The sequence below is a fragment of the Amblyomma mixtum genome, chromosome 3, assembly GCF_055824585.1.
Source record: "Amblyomma mixtum isolate Tamu chromosome 3, ASM5582458v1, whole genome shotgun sequence".
Taxonomy (NCBI): Eukaryota; Metazoa; Arthropoda; class Arachnida; order Ixodida; family Ixodidae; genus Amblyomma; species Amblyomma mixtum.
The window spans coordinates 295670802-295686527 of record NC_143014.1 but is presented as its reverse complement, the minus strand read 5'-3'; positions in this window follow the sequence as shown (position 1 = coordinate 295686527).

Sequence of the window (15726 nt, the reverse complement as noted above, 5' to 3'; positions counted from 1 at the left end):
TTGTGCCCCGCCCTCAACATCCAAGTACACCTCGTGCCCGCTACCAGCCTCTGTCACCTGCAGTGCCAGCATTACCTAGTGTGGCTACGCCAGCTGCTGTTGGCAGCAGTGAACCAAATGGTGGCCAGAGGCTTCAAACACCAAGTAGAAATTTCGTTCTCACTGTTTAGTCTCCTGTGCTTGGTTAAGAGCAGGGTTATTAGCTGCCCACGCGCCTCCTGCCATTTCAGTGGCGGCTCAGTGCTGCCTTTCATTACTATTGCAATTTATCTCTTTGCCCACTGGTCAATAGCATGTTGTACGCTTTCGCGTCATGCATTTACTAGACTCAGCTATTTGCTACATTTAAAGTTAATGGCTGTGATCATTACCATGTATATGGCAAGGTCTTTAAAAAAACCAGTAGGTTGCTACTGAAGCAAGGCTTTGCAACATTTTATATAATGCCATGTGGGCAACTGTTTTTACTTTTCAGAAGTGCACGACGACACCATGCCAGTTCTAAAAGAAATCTTGACAGAACTGATGCAGCAGAGGGTGCTCCTAAAGAAAATTCAAAAAGCCGTATCGTCAGGTGTTCCGAGGACTGCAGAACCTGTCGATGACAGTATCCTCGATCTGCTGCCACTGTCTTCACATGGAACATTGCAACAACTTGAAGATCATCTGCAAACTCCCAAAAGCAAAGCTGGCCTGGTAAGCGTCTTTTTAATCCTAACACTTTTGAGCACAAGTTCATCTTCATACATTCACACTGTGTTCACAGGTTATCTGTTTTATCTTTAGTATTCCATTTTGGAAAATGGGTGGGTTGAAGGGCAGAAATGTACTGGCAGGCTTAGTGCCAAGGAGGGATTTAAAGAGAGACCATGCTGATCGCGAGTGCTCCCACTCTAGCTAAAGCCCTCACTCAGGGGACTCCCTCCGAAGTTTTTGATCAACTCGCCTCTCTCTACCTCCCGCCCCCTCTGGCACCCTCCTACCCGGTGTACTCGGGTGGACCTAACCCCGATCTGGACCAATGCTTCACTCTCCGGGAGCTCGAATCTGCTCTGGCTGCTAATTCTACACGCTCGGCTCCCGGTGAGGATGCCATTACATACACCACACTTCGCAACCTTCCTGACTGCGCCAAAGAATTCCTCCTTCAAACCTACAATGAGGCCTGGGAGAGCGGCTGCTTGCCGAGCTCCTGGACATGCTCCCTTATTTCTATGATTCCAAAACCGGGCAAACCTCCCTCTCTCTCTAACCTCCGCCCAATCTCCCTGACGTCGCGCGTTGGTAAGACCCTTGAGCGAATGGCTCTGACTCGCCTCTCTGATTTTCTTGAGGCACGGGAGTTCTTCCCCCATTCTCTCATTGGCTTCCGACGCCGTGTCTGTGCACAGGACATGTTTCTGATTCTCCAGCAAACGTTCCTGTCCCCTACACCTACTCAAATTTACGCACTTGTGACCGTCGATGTTCGCAAGGCCTTTGACGGTGTTTGCCACGATCACATCCTTTCTCAACTCGCCTCTTTGGATTGTGGCTCCCGCATGTACTCCTATATCCGCTCATTCCTCTCTAAACGTGTGGCTCGCTTTCGAGTAGATACCCACTTGTCTAACCCACACCACCTCACCCGTGGCACTCCTCAAGGTGCTGTTCTCTCTCCTACCCTTTTCAATCTCGCTATGGCCCCTCTCGCCTCCCAGCTAGCTGAAATTCCCGACCAGCATCATATATTTTACGCCGATGACATCACTCTCTGGTGTTCATCTGGCTCTCCCGGTCACGTACAGGACACCCTGCAACGTGGCCTAGATCTCATCGACTCCATTCTCACCACCGCTGGCCTCTCTCCTGCTCCTGAGAAATACGAGCTTCTCCTTCTCAACCGTTCCTCCTACCAGCGCTCACACAACCCCTTCGTCTCTCTCCACCTTTCTGGCTCTCCCATTCCTGTCGTCCCACAGTGCAAAGTTCTTGGCTTCCCTTTGCATGCGGCTAAGAATGTGCAATCTCTTCACCGCGCTGTCACCACCTGCCACTCTGTAACTCACCTCCTGCGGCGCGTGGTCACTCGACGCTCAGGTCTCCACGATGCTCACGCGTGCCGAGTTGCCCACGCGCTGGCCCTCAACAAGGTCTTGTACTTTGCACCCTACGCTTCCTTCACTCAGACTCAACTTAACGCTCTCGAGACTGCCCTTGTGGGCCTCTACAAGGCAGCTCTCAACCTCCCTATCACTACCTCTACCACTAAGCTCTTTGCCACAGGCCTCTTCCATCCTCTTCGTTCTCTTCTCAGTCTCCATCGTGACTCGCAGCTTGCCCGGCTTTCCCTTACCCGTCAGGGTCAGTGGTTATTGACTCAAGCGGGTATCTCGCCCATTCCAATCTCCCAGTTTACCTCTCCTATTCCCACCCCCGCCCCAATCTTCGTATCGTTCCCCTCCCGACCAACATGTCCCCTGTCCTGCACGCCGGACGTCGTCATGCGGCCGCACAGAACCATTCCCCTCTCTTTGATAGCCAGGGTGTAGCTTACACCGATGCCTCCTTCGTGGCTCCTCGAGGTTCCTGCGGCTACGCCCTGTACCATCCACACCTCCCTGCTCCTGAAACCCACACCAGCGGGCCGTATCTACACCCTCCAGACGCATGGTCCCTCGAGGTCCTCGCCATTGCGCATGCCCTCCAGTCATTTTCCCTCCTTCCCTCTCTCCAAGAGTACACAGTCTATTCGGACTCACAAGCCGCTATACACCACATACAGAAACGCACCCTGACCCCTTCTCTCCAACAGGAGGTCGAACGAGCGGTCTCCGCACTGCAGCCTTCCATCGTTTTCCTCCGCTGGGTCCCTGGGCATTCAGGGATTGACGGCAATGAGCTGGCCCATCAGCTCGCCCGCGACACACTTTTCCGGGCACCGTTGATCCCCTGGCCCAAGCCCTCGGAGGACGGTGGGAGACTCACCCTTCGCCGCACCATAAAAGAGGTCTACCTTCAGCTCCGCCTCGACAAACGCCTTTACCCTCCCCCTCATCCATCACTCACGGTGCCGGAGTCTCGCCTTCTTCGGCACATTCAGATGAATGCAGTTATCACCCCGTCCCGCCTCTTCCTCTATCGCTATCGATCGGATCCTTCCTGTCCCAACTGCCCCTGTATCTATGCGGACCTGGCCCATTGCCTCTTCTATTGCCCGGCTGCTCAGCAGTCGGGTTCCTTCCCCCACCCTCTCTATCCATCACCACCTGGCTCGACTGGCTTGGCGCTGAAGGGGAAGAAGAACAGCGGCTTCTGGTCGCCCAGGCTGTCGAAATGCTCGGCCTGTAAATTATGGTCGATTAAAAGTCTTTTACTACTACTACTAGTACTGGCAGCTCAATTTCAAAGTCCTTTGCATTTAGGCAATTGATAGTAATAGTTGCAGCATTAGAATGTGCAAAATTTAGTTTCTCTGGTTCCCTGAGAGAAGAATTGAGAGTTAATGTCTGGGACAAAATACCATGAGTGATCTCTCTGAAAACTTGCCTTTTTTTTCAGGTGTCCTACCTGTCCGCAAATGGCGGAGGATCAGTTAGTGACTGTGTGCGGCATATAATGAGGCGCTGCATGGTTGACATGTATGCACAAGAGTTTTGCATGACAGGCAGAAAAGGCAAGCAACCATTCCGTGGTCTAAAGCTGCTGGAGGTTGTCTACGGTAAGTCTTGTAACTCTTTGTAAACTTGATGTAGCCAGAAGTGTAGACTCGGGTTTCTGTTTAGGTTAATAGTTGCATTAGGTGTATGCTCAGTACTGTTGCCTTTCATGCAAGCTTAGAAAGGGTGGCACTCTACTAGACATCTAATAGGTTTTGCCAGCTGAGCTGTTTATTGACAATTAATTCATGACACATTGTGTTGTGTGTCGCAGTAATTTTTAAGTATGTATAGACATTTCTGTCGGGCAAGGGAGGCGTCAAAATGCCCCCCACCTTTCGAAGCTGTTGCTGTTTCCGCCACCACTTCCACCATCAGGTGCACAAACAGGTTAGCAAACAATACAGCGATGCCTAGAGCATCTATTGGAACAGACTATATTACTAGATGTATTGCTGAGGCCAAAAAGGCATAATTATTTGTGTAGCACTCAGATGCAGCAGTGTCTTGCTAGGCAACAGGGATGTTCTAGAAAATTGGCCTCCTGGCCAAGTTGACAGCACTTAGTTAAGCCAAATGTAAATACCATGTCAATAAATACATCACTTAGTGTTCTGAAGGTTTGTAGGCAGGTATAGTTACCAAAATACCTGTCATCAATTTCATGTATAGAAATAACCGCGGCATGCAGCATGTCAGACAGCTAACTTGGGCATCATGTTGATGTTGAGCTCAACAAGCTTATACAGGGGATTATGCTATAACGCAGCCTCTTACCCAAGCAACCACCGATATCCTTCGGACGGCCGACAGAGGTCTGTTTCGGGTGTTCTGTACGTCCGCTGAATATCCGCAAACAGCCGGTAAACGTCCGTCGGCCGTCCGAAAGGTGGCCAAAGGTATACGGTTCGCCCGCCGACGGACGTCCAGTTGAGTACGTCCATTGGCGGATCTTTCTCGAATATTCGCGTATATGGTGCATGCGTGCTTTTTTCACTCCGCGCAATGCAATAAAACCAAAAACAATTTGATGCATAGCACGCATATTTTATTGTGGTTGATGATACATCAGCAGAGCAATGGGTTACATTCAGAAAATTTCTTAAATGTGACTCTTCAAATGTGGCAAGCTTGGGACACACATCCGTAATCTTCCCACCCACAGGATTTCTGAAATAAAAAGAACGCGGCAAACATCAGTCATGTGAAATAAATGGCACAATGCAGCAGCCGAAGTAAAAACATATTGGAACCAATAGAAGTGTTTAATGCTGCAAGTATAAAAGACAATGCACTTTAACAAACACCTCAATAAGCATAAGGCAGTAACAGCTCGCACTTTTCCACACCATATTTGACAATGTATCTGTTCTTTATTTATTCTCATGGGCCTTAGGGCACTAACCTGCGCAGCACTGTACGCGACTGTGCACAGAAAGCCGCAAAGCTTCCGTTGCGAACCACTAACCTGCGCAGCACTGTACGCGACTGTGCACAGAAAGCCGCAAAGCTTCCGTTGCGAACCACTGCAAACTACACGTGCTTCCTATGGTCTGCCTTTCGCGCGTTGTCACTCTTTATATAGGCACAGTGAACCTAGCGATGCCCTAAAAATTAACAAGATGCTAAAATACTCCGTCCCGCAACTTTGAAGAGGAGTGGGAATTAGCCGCGCGAGTTGAGGGCTCCCGCAGCTGTGTGATGTAGGCTCCCGAAAGTGTGAGAACAGCACACACTTGTGGAAGCCATCTCCTCGCGCTTACTGCTCCCACTGTCCTGTGAACGAATGTTATATGAGCATGCATTGTCCTAGAAGCAAGTTCCAAGAAGTGTACTGGATACATACCTTGGTAGGCAATCCCATGTGCACTAAGCCTTCTTTAAACCAAGGTCGACGCAGTACGGGATTCCGGTGTTCCGAAAGAGCTTCAGGCGCTTCCCGTATCTTTCGAATTGCTTAAGTTACATGCTACTTTCGTCCACAGACCGAACAAAGCCACACATTATAATAACAGAGCTATAAAGCTCTGCGCGACAGCACTACGCAGCAAATCAACAACAGCGCAGCCAGGCGCAGCATAGCGCAGCGCTACGGAGCCGTACTGATGGATTGGAATGGACTGACCGCGAACTGACATCTATGATGATGGTGATAGCAGAATGCACGGGAGTTTTGATACTTACGAATGGTTTCAATGGCAAGTTTAGCTAGCAAAACGGTGGACATGTCGCACAACTCCACTAATTTGGAGAAAAGGGTGGAAATTTGGGCTGGTTGGTGCTTGATCTTAGGATAAAAAACAGCGCAAACGGGGACGAAGCGTAGCGTCCCTCTCTCTGCTTCGTCCCCGTTTGCGCTGTTTTTTATCCTAATAATTTGGAGAAGTTTTATAAATATAAAACTAGTCATTAGTTCTTGCAAAATTCTGCAGCACCTGCTTCTCCTCTTAGATAAATTTAGCTCGTTGGCGGCTCTTGCACTGCAGGTGGGAGTAGAATCGTACCAATTTACAAACATCTTCGCGTCAAACCCTCCAACTGATGTAAATAAAACAGTATACATACACGAAAGACGCGAATTTTCTGTGAAATAAAAAAACGTCCATACTCATGGCCTGGGAAAATCCTCAGCCTTACATCCTTCGGACGTACACCTCGTCTCTCATGCGGATATACAAAAGTGGACACTGTCCGTACGTCCGGATGATGTACGAATACGGATATCCGAAATCGGATTGCGTTCGTACGTCCGATGGACGTCCGATCTCGGCAAAGGACGTTCGGATCTAGCTCGTACGTCCGACGGATATCTGTGGTTGCTTGGGTACTGACTACATTTGTAAGTACAGAATGTGAATCTTGCATTCTCTTTTCTTGATTATATTGCCTTGCAGGCGCGGTGCGGAAGACATTCCAGGATGCTACAGATGTGGCCATGCAAGCACTTGTTGCTGACTGGCTACGGTACGCTCCGTCCAGGGTTAAGAAGAGGTATGAATGGTTTTATTTTGCATATTCTCTTGCGGACCATTGGATAGCTGAATAGAAAAAGTGCATTACAGTCCCTAGGCAGGAACATTTACTGAAGTGTAGGCACTGAACACTTATTGCTCGCCTGTCAAGAGGGTACTACCTGTATTAGATGCTTTCTTTTAGTTTGCACCGGCATCAGGCATCAACATGGGTAGCAGTTGTGATATACGTTTTGCCATCTGACGGCCATTTTCCAACTTTGCTAGGAAGTCACAGGCCCATGACAGTTAACCAAGGTTGTAAGATTACTGGGGAACTGAAAAGTTTACCATATTTGATTGCAACAATATGAGGCAAATCAAATTAAATTTAAGTCAACACAGGAAATGAAATAAATTGAGGCAGCATTTCATATTAAGGCACTAATTGTCAGTGCTTTCATTAACTATGGCCACATACTGGTTTCTGTTTTGAAAAATGTGCATAACATTTTGTTGGTGTTTACGCTTTCTCCAGTGCATTTCCTAAAGCAAAGAAAGCTTGTTTTGAAAAGTAGCACTGCCGTAATTACGATATACAGCAGAAAAATGGAACAGCGGCAGCCCTTATAGCCTACAGTGGTTGAGTTCAATTCTTTTGCAAGATGAACGCTGGCAGCTGGCTCGGCAGACAAGTGAGCAGTCAGCGGCCACTAATGCTCATCTTGTATCCAGCAGCAGTGTAGAGCCCTGTCGTCGGCAACACATAAGGTGAAAATCTGGCATTGGTTTGCCAAGTTTTGGATGAAAACGCTGTAATCTTAGTGCATTTGGATGCATGGGCCCACACTGGCACTTGTGTTTTTAAAATTTTGCAAGCTTTCATTTTTGCCAAAGGAGGCCATTGTGGGAAGCACATTGGTCGTACCATTTTCATGCACTCAACTTTCCTGTTCACACCTGCAGATTTAATTGAACTTCATAAACAAGGCTTTAATGTCAACTAATTATTGTGGGTGGAATGAAAAAAAATACTAGCCAGTACTTAAACGTGCACTGAAGAGGAATCTGAACTCATCTTTTTGCCGCGGGAACTCGATATACACATTCCCAGCATTCTTGGAAACTTCGACTTATTTCCCTGTGTGGCCGATTTCCCTAATTAAATGGAATTAACGTCCGGCTCCCGCCTTTATTTTTTGAATTCTCCCCGTACGATGGGCTGAGTCGACCAACGGGTGGAGTGCCTTTCAGCCAGCTCCGTGGAGGCTTTCCTTTTGCTTTATTTTGTTTTTTTTTTTATGTTTCCGTGAATAAATAGTTTCATTCGCAGATAATATAGCAGCAAAATAAGCCCACAGAAATAAAAACACGCGCGGACTATTTGCTTCTACGGATTACTACGTAACACTCCGCCGATGGCAGAGCGGCAAGCTGCCACGGCACTGGGTGAAAGGCACTCCACGCGTTGGTCAACTCCGCCCACCGTACGGGGTGAATTTTAAAAAAAGGCGAGAGCCAGACGTTAATTCAATTTAATTAGAGAAATCGGCATCACAGGGCAATAAATCGAAGTTTCTAAGAATGCTCGGAACGTGTAGATTGAGTTCCCGCGGCAAAAAGACGAGTTCAGATTTCTCTTCACTGCACTTTTAATATAACTCCCAACATCACTTACTCGGTTTCTTTTCAGAAAGTTTTTTTTTTAAATCTTCATCCCCTTTATCTGTGGTCAACCTTTGTATATATGTATATATAATTGTTAGGAGACAGTGCCATGATATTGACTACGTTCAAGTAATGTGGCTCTCATTTGTATTTCAGTGCTGCCAAGGAGTTCAAGACTGGAGCAGACCCATGATGTAAATAATTTAGCAAGTGTAGTGGCACTTGTTTACTGCAATAAAGATGCCTCCTCATGCAGCAGCAGCACATCTTCTTGCACATGCAAATTACACTGCACCAGTCAGTGCCTATGCACTTTTTGTGCAATGTAGTATACATGACTGGTTTGCATGCCCTTGCAACATCGCTGTAACTGTCATGCAATGTTGTCTGCATGTTGAAAAAATGTTACTCTAATATTGCAGCAATGTGGCGGCCATGTTTCTACCAACGTTACCGGAATGTGGTTTAGGGAGGACATTAGCCATGTTTTAGCAACATTGCAGGGCCACATTCTAACAACGTTGCAGCAACATACTGTGCTACCAGGGATGTTGAAAGACATCCTTCAGAGCGACGGTCACCCGGGGCTTCAGGATGATAACGATGTCTTCGGGATGAAGCCGCGGCAGCGGCTTTGGTTTCCAAGCAGGTCCCTGGGGCCCACCGTGAAGCGCTGCAGCGCGCGCAGCAGCGTTGTGCCGTGTTGAGCGGCCTGGCGACGTGGCGTCCGTTTTCTTGGAAGCGTTCCGCTTGCGGGAGCGGCGTTCCACTAGCTTGAATAACTTCAAGTTCTCGATGGGCGCAGAGGCCGGGCTATCAGGCGCTGGATTTGCTGGAACCTCGGACCAGATGGCGTGCGGGTAGTAGCCACGTTGCAGGTTTGGCGAAGCCATCTTGCCGCGGGTGGGCGACTCACTCACGGCCGGGCGCCGCCGTAGGCGTTAGGCCTAGCGCGGCCGCCACGATACCCAAGTGAAGATCGGCCCTAAAAGGCCTAAATTTTGCCCCACCTGTGTGCGAGAGGTATGCACAGGTAGCTGACGACTTCGGGAAGCCAGACGCGGCTGTGTTGACGGGGTTGCGCCCAGGTAGGCCGCGAACGCTGCTCCCAGCTCACCATGTTGAAAGACATCCTTCAGAGCGACGGTCACCCGGGGCTTCAGGATGATAACGATGTCTTCGGGATGAAGCTGCGGCAGCGGCTTTGGTTTCCAAGCACCCTAGTAGCACGCTTTGTTGCCTCAGTGTGGCCACAACGTTAGCTTCTAACATTACCTTAACGTGGCTAGCGTCCTCTTTTTGCAACGTTAACGCAACATACATAAGACAACGTTGAGACAATATTGCTCCAATGTTACATCAACTTTCAGTCAATGTTAAAGCAACTTCTGGAGACAATATTAATGCAACATTGCTACAACATGTTCTTAATGTTGATACAACTTTTTATTTGCACACATGCAACATTCCCACGACAATGTTACTGCAATATTGCTGCAATGCTGTCATAATGTTTCAGAAACTTTCAGACAGCATTCTAAATTACTGAAATATTTCAGCTACCAATGGATGCTGCTCAATAAAATGATCTCTTGAAAGGCTAAACTGTGTACAATGTGTAGTGTTGTGTTGGGTTTTATGGCACATAGGCAACTGAGGCCATCATGCGCCAAACACAAGGTATTGTAAAAGTTTTTCGTTGAATATTAGAGACATGTAAAAAATGGCTGAGGCTTAACTTGGTTAACCCTGGTCAGATGCGAAGCATATTGATGGCTAGGCTTGGTAATACATGGCTTTCCTTGGTTGAATACTTGGTCATTTTAATACAACCACTAGAAGCCTTCGTCGTGGGGGAAGACAACGGCATGGCTACAGCGGAACGCCGACTAACCCCGAGACGCGCGTTGGGTGGGCGCCTGGATTTCCACGGAAGCCGCGTCCGCCTGCCCGGTGGAGCGAGCGTTTCACCTACACCGAGTGTGAGCGCGCGTTCGAAATGCGCGGGAATGCGCGTCACTGTACCACGTGGTCTGCACGGCGTGCAACCACAGCGACGGCGCGAGGTGGACCCCCATCTTCCTCTGTCGTGACGTCATGTGTCACGTGGTATGTCACGTGGTGTGACGTCACTGTACCACGTGGTGTGCACGGCGTGTAACCACGGCGAAGGGCTGTAGTGTACTTCCGTCTTCCTCTGTCGTGACGTAATGTGTCACGTGGTATGTCAAGTGGTGTGACGTCACTGTACCACGTGGTGTGCACGGCGCGTAACCACGGCGAAACGCTGTAGTGTACCTCTAGTAATATGCTTCGCATAAAAGTCATCCCTGGTGTAAAGGCCTTCAGACATTAATATTACCTTTTGAACATGTACACAAATTTTAAAAATGGCTACTAGTAAAAGCTTTAAACGGGGCCGGGAAACCTCAGTAGCTATCCTTGGCTGGACGAGGACACTGAGACTCCCAACCAACAAAAATTAAAACCTCAGCCTTCTTCTCAGGCGTGAGAAAGTGGCTGAGGTGTATTAGAATTAAAACAGACCTGTGGGTAAAAAATTTAGAGACACTTAAAAAATCCAGTTTCTTTAAGGAAGCTGAAAACACATGATATATCAACAATTGCATCATCTCCTAAAAGCAGTGCGGGATGAAAAGGGATGTATTCGTTATAAAATTGAGTAAAGTACTTTTTCTTTATTTTTTCCAATTTCATACAAGTGAATAAAATATGGTTAATTGTAACTTCAACTCCGCATTCTTCGCAAAAAGGTTGCTCTTTTTTTGACAGTAGGAAATTGTGTGTCAGATGCGTGTGTCCTATACGAAGACGACAAATAATGACTTCTTTGAAGCGTTCTTGGTGGGTGCAAGATTTCCATTCGCCTAAAACTACTTTTACAAAGTGTAGTTTGTTGTTTGATTCATTGTCCCAAGCGGACTGCCATTTTTTCCTTATTTCACAATGTACCGAGTTCATGCAATCTTTAAAGGGAGTATCTACTTTCTTTATTTGCTTGCTACGAGCCTGCGCTGCGCAGAGGTCTGCTCTCTCGTTGCCTTTAATTCCGACGTGACTCGGCACCCAGCAAAGTTTTATGTTTTTTCCTTGAGCTATGGCTTTTGTTATGTTGTGTATTATGTCACCGAGCATCGGGGTAATTGCATTTCTAGAGTGGAGAGCTGTAAGTAAACTAAGGGAGTCCGTGTAAATAATACTGTTTCTGAGGTTTTCATTTACTATTTTTTTTTACGGCCAAGCATACAGCGTAACATTCGGCTGTGAATATTGATGCACACTGTGGAAGTCTGATTATTTCATTCTCTTGCCCTCGTACTACCGCGCTTCCTACGTAGGTGGCTGTTTTCGAACCGTCCGTATAAAAATCCGCAAAACCATTGTATTTTTCCTCCAGTGCAAGAATTTCTTGTACTATATGTTGTTGCGGAGTTTGCTTTTTGTGAAAATGTGTGAGAGTGAAATCGCATATTGCAGGGAAGTTGTACCATGGAGGTAGTGGCTCTCGTCTGATCGAAATGTTAGGTAATGTGTTCAGTACGCCGAGACTCTCGCACATCTCTTCAAAACGCAAGAGGAGTGGTCTGGTAGTTTGTGGTTTATTATTAAAAAGTGTTCTGGATGGACACTTTGTAACTATTTCGTAACATATATGTTTTAGTAGGGAACGGATTTTTATAACGTATGAGCATGTAAGTATGCTTCTTCTATCTGTAAGAGATGGTTCGTTTGTTTCAACATAGAGACTATTAATGGGTGACGTCCTGTAAGCGCCAGTTGCAAGACGTAAACCTAAATTGTGCACTGGTTCCAGTCGTTCCAAGTACGATGACCTTGCTGAACCATATACTATACTACCATAGTCTAAGAGGATCGTACCACAGAGCGATAAATTTTTAGAAGACCTGCCCTGTCAGAACCCCAGTGTTTATGTGAAAGGACTTTGAGTATGTTCAGTGATCGGGAAGTTTTCTTTTTTAACGCTTAATATGAGGCAGGAAAGTGAGTTTTTTGTCAAATGTTATGCCTAGAAATTTATGTTCATTTTCTACAGGTAAATATATTTCGTTGAGGTGTATGGTGGGGTCTGCCTGTAAGCCTCGTTTGAGTGAGAAAAGAATGGCCACTGTTTTCTGTGGGGAAAATCGGAAACCATTTCTGTCTGCCCATGTTGTCAGTTTATTTATTGTTAGCTGTATTTGTCTTTCACATGTTGATATGTTGGAGGATGTGTAAGCTATCTGGAGGTCGTCTACATAAAGTGAATACATAACAGACCTAGGTATTATTTTGTTAAGAGAATTCATTTTTACAATAAAAAGTGTTGTGCTTAAAATACACCCTTGAGGCACTCCATTTTTCCTGAATAAAATCCCTCGAAAGGGCTGAGCCTATACGGACATTAAATGAGCGGTTAGATAAAGTCTTTAATGGAGTTCAGCATTCTGTCATGGATGCCAAGTTCAGCTAAGTCCTGAAGAATTCCGAACCTCCAGGTAGTATCATATGCTTTTTCTAAATCAAAAAAGACTGCAAGACAGTGTTGTTTGTGTATAAAAGCTTGTCTGACTGTATTTTCGAGACGGACTAGGTGATCTGTAGTTGAGCATCCCTTTTTAAAACCACACTGGTGGATATCAAGAAGTTCACAGGATTGAAGAACAAAGGTTAATCTTTTATTTAGGACACTTTCGAAGGATTTGGCGAGGCAACTGGCCAGGGCTATGGGTCTATAACTGCTAGGAGAGGTTGGGGGTTTACTAGGTTTAAGAAACGGTACAATAATAGCTTTTTTCCAGGCCTCAGGTATTTTGCCTGATATCCAAACTATGTTGAAGAACCTTAAAAGTGCCTCTACGGCAGGTTGAGATAGATGTGCCAGCATTTCGTAGTGGATTTGGTCGGGTCCTGGAGCAGTTTTTTTACCAGCAGACAGTACTGTATTTATTTCTTGGAGGGTAATCACACTGTTATATTTTTGGTTTGCACCTCCACTAGTTGTAAGTCTTTGTTTTTCGGCTGTGTTTTTGTGTTTTAAAAAAGACTGTGTATAGTGTGATGAACTTGAAACTGCAGCGAAATGTTCCCCCAGTATGTCTGCCTGTTCCCCTATGCTTGTTTGTGTGCCAGGTGTTGTTAAAAAAGGAATTGTGAAGGGTGAAAAGTTTCCATTTAATGTGCGAACCTGCTCCCACATTTTTTTAGATGTCACCTGACTGTTAATGGATGAAACATAACTCTGCCATGATGCTTTCTCGGCACACCGACGGACGTACCGAGCTTTGGCTCTTGCCTTCTTAAAATTAACGAGATTTTCATGTGCCGGATACCGGCGAAATTTACCCCAAGCTCTATTTTGTTGTTTTTTGCTTCCTTGCAGTCTTTTGTCTACCATATTTTATGGTTTTGTCGCATCGCTCCCGACGACTGAGGAATAGCTGTGAGTGCGGCAGTTATGATACAATTAGTGAACTTTTCATTTATTTGGTCGATGGTGAGATTTTCTAAAACTATATTTTCTAAGGTTGCCTTTGCTCTAAAAAGTGACCAGTCGGCGAGGTGAAGCTTCCAGCGCCGTGGCCTTGTGGGGATTATTTCCGGTGGGGATGTTAAAGTGATTAGTATAGGGAGGTGATAGCTGCCATATGGGTTGTCAATGACGTCCCAGTTAAAATCGTTAAAAACAGAAGGTGAACTAAAAGACAAATCTAAACAGGTCATTTTCCCTGAGGCAGGGGAGCAGTATGTGGCTTTTTCTGTATTTAAAAGGCGTACACTATTTGTGAGGATAAAATCTTCGATTATTTGACCCCTAGAGTCACAGCGCTCACTTCCCCAAAAAGGGGAGTGAGCCTTAAAATCCCCGACTACTAGATATGGTTCTGGAAGTTCATCAATGAGGCCTTGTAGATCGTGGACTGTTAGTGTGAGATGTGGAGGAATATATAAAGAGCAGATTGTAATTGTTTTGTCGCTGACAATGCTGACTGCAACTGCCTCAAGTTTTGTTTTGAGTCTGATCTCTTGAGCAGGGACGACGCTTTGTACGACAATCGCGACGCCTCCCGAGAGTCTATTTGCCTGCTCACGATCGCGTCTAAAAGTTTTATAATGCTTCAGAATGTTCATATGTTGTGGGCCTAGATTGGTTTCCTGGAGACATAAGGCTACGGGTGACATTGACCCTAAAATGTTTTTTATGTCATCGTAATTTCTCAATAGTCCTCTACAGTTCCACTGAACTAGAAAAGCCATTTTTATGTTTTGGGGTAGGAGCAACGAGAGGTTTACTTATGTTCTGGGGTCTTTATGGTGGCCCTGCCTTTTTTCCGCTCAAGAGAGCTGTTCCGCCGCTGTAAAGCAGGCGGGCTGGAAGTTTGGTCCATCACCTCGGAAGAGGTGCTGGACGACCGCGACGAAGCCGCGGGTGTGTGGGTGTCAGGCCTCCCCCGACGGGGGGAAGTCCTACGGGATGCTGACCCGTGGGCCGGCACTCCCTGGCTTGTAGTTGGCAGAGCAGCTTTCGCTGTCTCTGCCTGGGGCGTGGATGGCACTGCCACAGGCGCGGTGGAAGCGGCCGCGGCAGGTGCCGGAGTGCTGTGTGGTGTTACGCCCCTGCGCACCACATCAGCGAAGTTTGGTTTCGCTGTGAAAGAGAATGTATTTGTCAGTGCAAAACGCCTTCTGGCTTCTTTAAATGAAATATTTTCTTTGGTCTTTATGGTGATGATTTCTTTCTCCTTTTTCCAGGACGGACACGCCCTGGAGTATGCAGCGTGGTCTCCTTCACAGTTCGCGCAGCGTAGGGCTGCGTCACATTCCTCAGAAGGGTGGTCCTTCGAAGCGCATTTCGCGCAGGTTTTGCGGCCGCGGCAACTCTGTGAGCCGTGGCCAAACTTCTGACAGTTGAAACAGCGGCGGGGATTTGGTATGTAGTGTCTGACGGTAATTTTCAGGTATCCAACATCGATCGTTTCGGGCAAACTGCTGGTGTTAAATGTGACGACCATGTGTTTGGTGTCTATTTCTTTGTTGTCCTTGCGAATTCTGATCCTGTGCACGTCAATTACATTTCGATCGGAAAGTCCTTGAAGCATTTCGGTTTCTGTTAGATGGATGAAGTCAGCCTCTGAGATAACGCCTTTAACTGTGTTTAGAGATCGGTGTGGAGTCACGGAGACAGAGATGTCCCCTATAGAAGCAATGTTGGAGAGTTTTGAGCATTGGATGCTCTCACGCAGTTCAAGGAGTAGGTCGCCACTGGCCATTTTTGATACCTTGTAGCCAGGCCCTAAGGTATCTGTTAAACATTTGGTTACAAGAAATGGGGATATTATTCGAGCTTGCTTTTCGTCACTGCTGCTATGTATCACATGAAACTTTGTGAATGTAGGTTTCTTTTTCGAAAAAAAGTCTGCTGCCTCGTTCCGCCCTCTTTTAAGAGAGCG